The sequence below is a fragment of the Sinocyclocheilus rhinocerous genome, unplaced genomic scaffold, assembly GCF_001515625.1.
Source record: "Sinocyclocheilus rhinocerous isolate Xijiao unplaced genomic scaffold, SAMN03320098_v1.1 scaffold2149, whole genome shotgun sequence".
NCBI lineage: Eukaryota > Metazoa > Chordata > Actinopteri > Cypriniformes > Cyprinidae > Sinocyclocheilus > Sinocyclocheilus rhinocerous.
The window spans coordinates 298,201-306,371 of NW_015629053.1; the positions used below are offsets into that span (position 1 = coordinate 298,201).

The following is an 8,171-nucleotide window of genomic DNA, read 5'->3' on the forward strand; positions in this document are numbered from 1 at the left end:
CAAAAGAAAGGAAGTCATACAGGTTTGAAATTACGTAACAGTGAATTTTTTTTTTCTCTTTTCTTGAGTTTCATACTCATGTCTGACCCATGGGATGCAGTCATTGCACACTAGAGATTTTTTTGTATTTGCTGGAATTGAATGCAGGCTTATTGTCTCAATTCTGCCTGTATTCTGTATCAGGAATGTCTCTGTGGTTTGTAGGACATTTTTGCAATTGCATCTGAAGATGATGGTTTAGACGGCCAGGATGAGGAAAAGTCTTCTTCACATCAACTGGGTGGATCGGTAAACCTCTATAACGCAACAATTATTCAACTGATATAGTCTTTATTTAGTCTGGTGTAAATGTGAGATGGCTAAATGGAGTCATTTACACTTTTAATAATTTTGTCTGTTAATATTGTACTAATAACCGGTTTAAAATATCTAAACGCTCCTGTAAAGTGCATTTAGAATCGCTTTTTATTTTGTTGTGGGTTGAAAGAGTCTTTGCTACTGAATTCATATTGAATTTCCTTGTAGTGAAGCATCTGTACACACTCCCAATGATTCCAGGATCTGCAGTCCTGCCTTGATGGGCACACAATGTGACCAATTGTATTTTTCTATTACACCCAAACTTTGTCTTTACTTATTACTCCCAAATATATATATACGTAAATTATATTTTCTTTTATATCCAATTTTATCTTTTATTTCTACTTGTTTCTTATGGAAAAACTTAACCTGTAATGTCAAGCTTGTGATTATCAATAAGTTTGCAGCGGTTCTGTTAGTGATGATAAAGTGCTTTGCTCTGCCGTTAAAGAGCCTTATTCCTCATGTAGGTTTGGATTGAGTGAAATGTTTATGTGAAAAGACTGTACAGGTTTCGGCTGTCTTGGTGTCCATCTCGATCTCAAAACCGAGCTGTTCAAACTGCAATATCATTTGAGAAAAACCAAATCAAAACCATGTTTTAATGTTTATTAAATCGACAAACAGTATTGACTGAGTGTTTTAATTGAAACTTTCACAACTAGATTAAAGTTCCTGTAGTGATTTCCAGTTCAAAAATGAATAGTTATAAACCTAAAGATTTTTTTGGGGGGGGAAAGAATACAAAGTTTTGCAAATGTGTGCCTAACACTTACAGAAGAATATATGTTCTGTTATATATGTTTTTTCGCCCACAGTAGGCCTATGCGTTTTTTCAGAGACTATATTTATATTAATGCTACACTTTATCTAGTATAGTATGATTTTGGTGAAGTACATAAAACGACAACAAAAATTGGTAAACAGTACTGCGAGTTAATTTTACGTCCAATACCACACATAAAATAATAGATATCGCTTAAATACCTGTTGCAGAGTGTAAGAGGAGCGGCCCGCGCTTATTTAGCCAATCAGAAACGTTCTCTACCTGTCAATCATTTTGAGCACTCTTTGCTGAGCTGCCTTTCGAAGGCGGGGTTTTGGCGAGGGGCGTGTTCTAACGCAGTAATAACTGGCGGAATTTAGCAAAGGGTTAACATAAGTGTCACATCTCCGTCAGTGGCATATAGTCGAATTCAAACGGTGTTCTTTAAGAAATATCTGATAACACACATTTTGCGCATCTGGTTTCATTGCAAAGTAAACATTTAGTGCAATACTACAGGTGTGTCGAAGCAGCGAGTACATCTGTGCCTGCGCAAGTGCGCATTTGGCGGGTCGTATTCAAATCTAGATGACGCATGCCGTCACGTACACCAATGGGAGGAGAGGGGGGCGTTCCTAACTATTTGTTCCAAACACGAACCCGGAGTGCGAGGCTCTTTTTCGCAGGTATGTAGCAGCTGGGCAAAAGAAAACAAATTTATGTTGTCCTCTTTTGATCGAATATGTGTTTCTAGCGGTGTTTGAGTGCTTTCTGCAGGGGGCTGGACGTTCAGGAGATTTTAGTGTGTTAATCGGGTTGTTCGTTCGATCATGGCACATTAAGGGGAGAAAAAGGGGCAAAGCTTTGGCCAACTGAAGCAGCAAAGAAACGTATCTTTATGTTATGACACACAAACCCATCTGTGTGTGTCCGAGGGCTTTTCTAACTTGTTTTTGATCTGAAGGCAGATCTGCAGCTCTGTCTGGTGTTCAGAGGGGGAGGGAAGAGGTGTTCAAACACGGTTAGACATTTTCCCCTTCAGTCTTCCCAGTAAACAAAGAATATTAGATCAGCTGGCGTGTTTGTGCTGTAATATATGATCGGATCTCTCGTTTCACATCTTCGTATGATCACATTAGCGAGTCCGTGTTCATGCGATCAGATTTTTAGTTCCCATTTTGACTTTGGGTCTGATTACTAAAGGACAACATGTCATGATAGAGGCGTGTGTGGTTGTGGTGTCATGTTCGTGTGTGCTTGTTCAATCCAGAAATCACGAGAGATCGTGAAATGTGTCCTTAATAAACGTTTGAGGGTGTTTATACGCGAATCTTTTGTTCGGTGTCGTGTTATTGCGCTCGCGAACATGCTGAATATTTGAACGCTTTGCATCGAAATCCGTCCGAACTTGTTTATTCTGTAAGTTTGAGCTGTTTTGTTTTGGGTTTTGTCCGAATTTTAAGCGAAACGCTGTGCACGCATACACGCGTGAGCCTCAGCTCTGACTGACTGCGGACGGACGGGGCGAGGAGGAATCCCGGGCACTAGCTTAAGCCCCGCCTCTCGTGGGCGGAGCGTGGCAATATGAGCCGCACGTCATACATAACGCCCTCTCAGAGCGCCCGACCAATTCGAATGGACGATTCCGCCGCGTAAACGCCCCTGTGGGCTTACGTCATGCTTTTCGCGTTCTCAGCGCGCCTGGCCAATCGGAGTCGAGATTTCTATAAGAGGCGTTCCTTCAATGAAATTCTTCATTCTGATTGGCCAGCTGTTTTGAGGGGGCGTAAAGAATGACGTAACCACAGGCAGGAAGTTCAGGAAGCTGCTGAAAGCATTTTTCAGACGTAATGCCGCGATTTTATATCACAAAGAGTGATGGTGGCGCATTATAGTAAAGTTAAGCCCGACCAGATCGCTACTCACTCTCCAGTCTAAAAAGAGGTTGAGAGTACGTTGCTGCTCAAAGCCAGTTGTTGTTCGAGGAGATTGTTTGTTTGTTTGTTTGTGTGTGTGTGTGTGTGTGTGTGTGTGTGAGAGTGAGAGAGATAAACAGCAGAGGGTTTGGGCTCAACCCCCCTAACAATGTTAGTACTTGTCTGAGTGACAGTCGAGAACTTCAATAAAAGCACAACCCTATGTCTTCTCCCGAGCAAAGAGCCAATCAGAGACCAAGTGGGCGGAGACTGTTCGCAAAGCCTATGTTAGCCACGCCCCTCCTCAGCGCTTGTTTTCAGCAGGCATTTTCTGCGTTAGTTGTTTTTAAACTCAGTTTTAATGCGTTTTATCGTTGTTTTCGGTGTGAGTTTTAGTATGTCGGTGACATTTTAACAGCGGTGGTGTACTATAAGCGCAGCTAGCAGAAACGGGTGAGTCTCAGAGGTATATAATACCAGTTTTATTCAGTATTTCTGAACTTTTTTTCCCCCTCAATAAGATGTTTTTCTGTCAGACTGAAACTTCCGACCTTTAGTTTTCTTAGTTTATTTGATAAAAGCGAAATTCCCGACTAAACTTAGTCATTTTTAGTCGCGGGTTAGCAAGTTAGCATTAACTGTGCATGTGCAGGAGACGCAGACACATCAAGCACATGTGTATATACACACACATACATTTATATACGCACTTATTTATACACACCTATGCATTTGCCTCATTCAGTCATTTATATATGCAAATACGCATATACTCACCATGCACATGTATATTTATATATACATTTGCGCACTATTGCTCATGTATATATAAACACCATTCATGTTTGTATATACATATAAATTTTTGTGGCCTTTATTCATCAGCTAGTCAGAGTCTAGAATAGTAGATCTCCTGTTGGTAATGGCTTGGACTACAGCCAAATCATGATAATTAGTTGCTGTCTTTGTCTTGTCTGTTCCAGGTCTTAGTTTCTGTCTGAGTATGAGTACAGCATGAGGAGGCGTTTAGAGGATCAGGAGCCAGTGTTCACCCCACAACAGCACCGGCTTCCCGGCAGCGCCGAGGGCTTCCAGCACAGGGTTCTTGCCCCAGCGCCTGCAGTATTCGAGGCTGTGGCTGACGGCATGCAGCCTACTCCAGGAATACAGTACCCAGTTCCCCAGGCGTACCAGGTGCGGACACACACCATCGTGATGCATTATAGCTCCAAGGAATATGTTTACACTGCATCCGTTTAATCCAGAGCAACTCCAGAATCTAGAGTCTGGCTGAATAAGCTAGAGGCCAAAATTATATTTTAGGATCATTGCTGTACTATTAAAGTTTTTAGCTTATGTGTTTTATATATATATAATTTATTTTTTTATTTTTTTACTTTGTGTTTTTAAAGTGTCTATATAATTTTAAGTGTTGCATTGGCAATTGAATGCCTTATTTTCAAAAATGTGCAATGATATTTTCATAGTAGCCTGATGAAAATCTCAGACGGACTTAAGAGGTTTTTGCATCTGAAGTCTTCATATATCTTGCATATTTACGGGTTTTAGTTTTTTTTTAAATGAATGAAGAAGAAAAAAATCTCACCCGCGCATATGCAACTTATTTCTGCTCAGCTGCTTCATTCTGCATTCACTTGGCTACTTACACGCACGTGCAGCGGAGAAAATGACAGAGACAGAGATAATATCTAATCTCCATCCCCGCCGAAAAAAAAGTTAAAATCTGCAGTATGGGAATACTTTGGATATTTAAAAAAAAAAACGAATGCGGGGTTGTCCTTTAGGACGACATCTTCACTCATATTCGCGGACACCATCCCTGCGTGCAGATGAAGGTGTGTCGCATTAATAAGAAGTTATAAGTTAAGGGGGCGTATGATTTCCGTGAAGCAGAGGGAATCCCGGTGCAGTCGTGAACATGGAATTTACAGTATAATGAGGATGTCACGTAAAACGTGCAATCTGATGGATGGATAAATCAAAAGTAGATATATGTGTCTGTGAATATTTATGCGCAAAGAGACGGCTATATAAATAATCTGCTTGTTTCTGCATGTCTCTGAGTGGCGCCGTTTTATCTACTACATACTGAAGTACACATACATAAGGGTGTTTTCAGCGTCTAAGTTACATAAACATGAACATCAGCAGAGCTGGGGCCTGTTCTTCGTACGTCGCTAACTCAGTTAGCTGGATTTGATTGTTGACTATTTGGCGTGATCTTGGATTATTTGGTTCTTCGAAGCTCATCCCAGACTTGTTGTCATAGCAACAGGTCCATAAGCTTAAACCTGCTCGGGAGCAGGCTTATTTCATGTAAACAGGATTAGATTGTATCTTTGTAAGCAGAACTGATACTTAAAATCTGTCCGCTACCACCGCTACTTTATTACAAGAGACCCTACTAATCCAGGGACAATAATTTTAAATAATAATCATTTAAAAATTAATTTAAAGATAATATAATAATGTTGTGTAGTCTATGTGATATAGATATACATAAGGTGTAGAGCTTTATTTTTTTTTGTTTGTTTTTTAAATTTATTTATTTTTTCATAAGGGAGACTTCAATACTTTCATTAAAATGGTTTCAAGTTTGTTGTAATAAAGGATTTGTTCACTCAAATAACTTGTTCTTGTTCTTTTAAGAGTCATTGTTACTGATAAGAATTGTTGTTTAATATATACCGTGATAACTGTGAAACTGTGATATTTTCTGAGATGATTATCATACCGTGAAAATCTCATACCGTTACAACCCTAGTACTGTGTATATTTACGTGTATATATGAATACACACACATACATGTGTATATTTAAGAAATATATGTTATGTATTTATATTTATATCTAATATAAATCGCATATATTACATATGCATACATACACATATATTATGTAAACAACTTTTATTTTGGATGTGATTAATCAATTTGACACTATCTATATATATATATATATATTTAAAATAAACACGCAGAGTATTTACGCTGAGCGAGAGGCTGTATATTGAACATCAGGTATATTCTGAAACATTTCAACTTCAGTGAGGACAGAATAATAATTTTTGCTTAGTTAGGAGTATTTGTTATGATTATGAAACATCTTTATTCATTATTAATGTGATCTTTGCATCGTTGCTGTTTTTAGGTGTCCACAGTGGCCCAAAGTTCAAGTGGTCACAGTCACACTCCCAGTCCCGCGGCCCACAGTGGTGCTCACCATCATGGTCCAGCAGCGGTCCAGGCCCACGGTCCGGTGCCGGTGCAGGGTCACAGTCACCCGCCCACCCCCTCCGCATCCGTGCAGGGGCAGCAGCAGTTCCAGAGACTCAAGGTGAGACGGGATTTTGTGTTTGGGAGTCAAACCAATGCAGTCTTGCAATAGCAGCTGTGTGCGTGAGATAAACTGGATTGTCATTTTCCTTCCTGCAGGTGGAGGACGCCTTGTCTTACCTGGACCAGGTGAAGCTACAGTTTGGCAGTCAGCCACAGGTCTACAATGATTTCTTGGATATCATGAAAGAGTTTAAATCTCAGAGGTGAGCTTATTCACATGTAGGGTTGTCATAAAATTTTAGTAGCTGATACTGATATTAGTGAATCATCACGATTCTATCTAATATGCTATTGAACACATTTCTGTTAAAATGTAAGGTAACACTTCACAATAAACATCAGTTAGTTAACATTAGGTATCATGAACACTTTACAGCATGTATTAATCTAGGTTCATGTTCATTTCTACATATGAGTGGGTTTGTAATATTGCATTACTCCAGTCTTCAGTGTCACATGATCAGAAATCATTGTAATAAGAAACATTTCTTAATGTATTGAATAGTTGCGTAATGTTTTTGAGGAAACAGGGTTTTCAGGATTCTTTGATGAATAAAAAGTTCAAAAGAACAGCATTTATTTGAAACGGAAATATTTTATAACATTATGAATGTCTATACTGTCACTTTTGATCAATTTAATATGCCCTTGCTGAATAAAAATAAGCATCTTTTTCATTTATCGATAAAAATAATTTAAATAAAAATGAACATTGCTTTCATCAAATTCTTATGATGTTTCTTTTGACTTAAGCAAGGACATGTTGTCTAAAAAAATTTATTGCAGGGCTCCAGACTGCGACCATTTTTTCTGCCGGGGCGACTAATTTTTGTGAGCGGTCGCACTGGCGTGACCACCGCGTTGGCCAACTCATAAGCGCTGCCATTTCTGTTGCATATGAGAAACGGCAAACGAAACGAAAGCGAAACTAAACCGCGCTACGTTTCAGCTGCGCAGCACGGACCGTTTATCAGCTCGGACCGCGACGCAAACAAACTTGTCCGAGCTCAGAACAGCTTTACTCGGGAGCCAAAGTTGATTTCGCGACACTGTTACTGCATAGATGCAACAGCGATGCGAGATCCAGTGAGAAGCGTTTGAATTCAACGAATTGAAAACAATGATAAGGTTGCTGCGAGATCTGAGAATCATTCAAATTCTGCACAGAATTCTCTGTTATAAACAGCGCTGACATACGTCAGGAAACCAGAACCGGTAACGCTAACTGTGACCATGTTGTTGTGGTAGAAATAGTCAAATGCAATACATCATTCATTTCAGGGTTTGTACAACCTTTTGAGAGAGAAATTCAAGCACTTTTCAATGACTTTCAAGCATTTCACACAACTATTTCCAGCACTTTAAAGCTCTAAAATGATCCAGTTTGATTGTTATTTTTAATGGGATGACAAAAATATACTTTGTTGTAAACAAACACTTATGTAAAATTTAAAAAGTACATCAAATCACAATTATAACCAGAAGACGTCAGCAGAGGAGCACTTATTGGCTTATTAGTCATTCATTTCTACTTTATCTCTACATGTTGAAATTATAAAATCACTATTATAAAATATCAAATCAATCAAGAAATCAGATTTTGTCAGAATTTTACACTTTTTTTTTGTGTATGAAGTAAGAAAAGTCACACAGGGCCTTGAAAAACAAACTTTTCTTCAATTTGCTACTAAATCACACATAATCACTGAAGTTGGTCAGTTCCATATACTAGAAGAATAAAGGTACATTTAATAAGAGTGGAATATATAA

At 38.9% G+C, this 8,171-nt stretch overlaps 1 pseudogene; it reads left to right on the top strand.

Annotated features, from left to right (window-relative positions):
• Positions 1–1,716: 1,716 nt before the first annotated feature.
• The window catches only part of LOC107738657 (paired amphipathic helix protein Sin3a-like), a 23,902-nt pseudogene continuing 17,447 nt past the window's right edge, over positions 1,717–8,171 (top strand).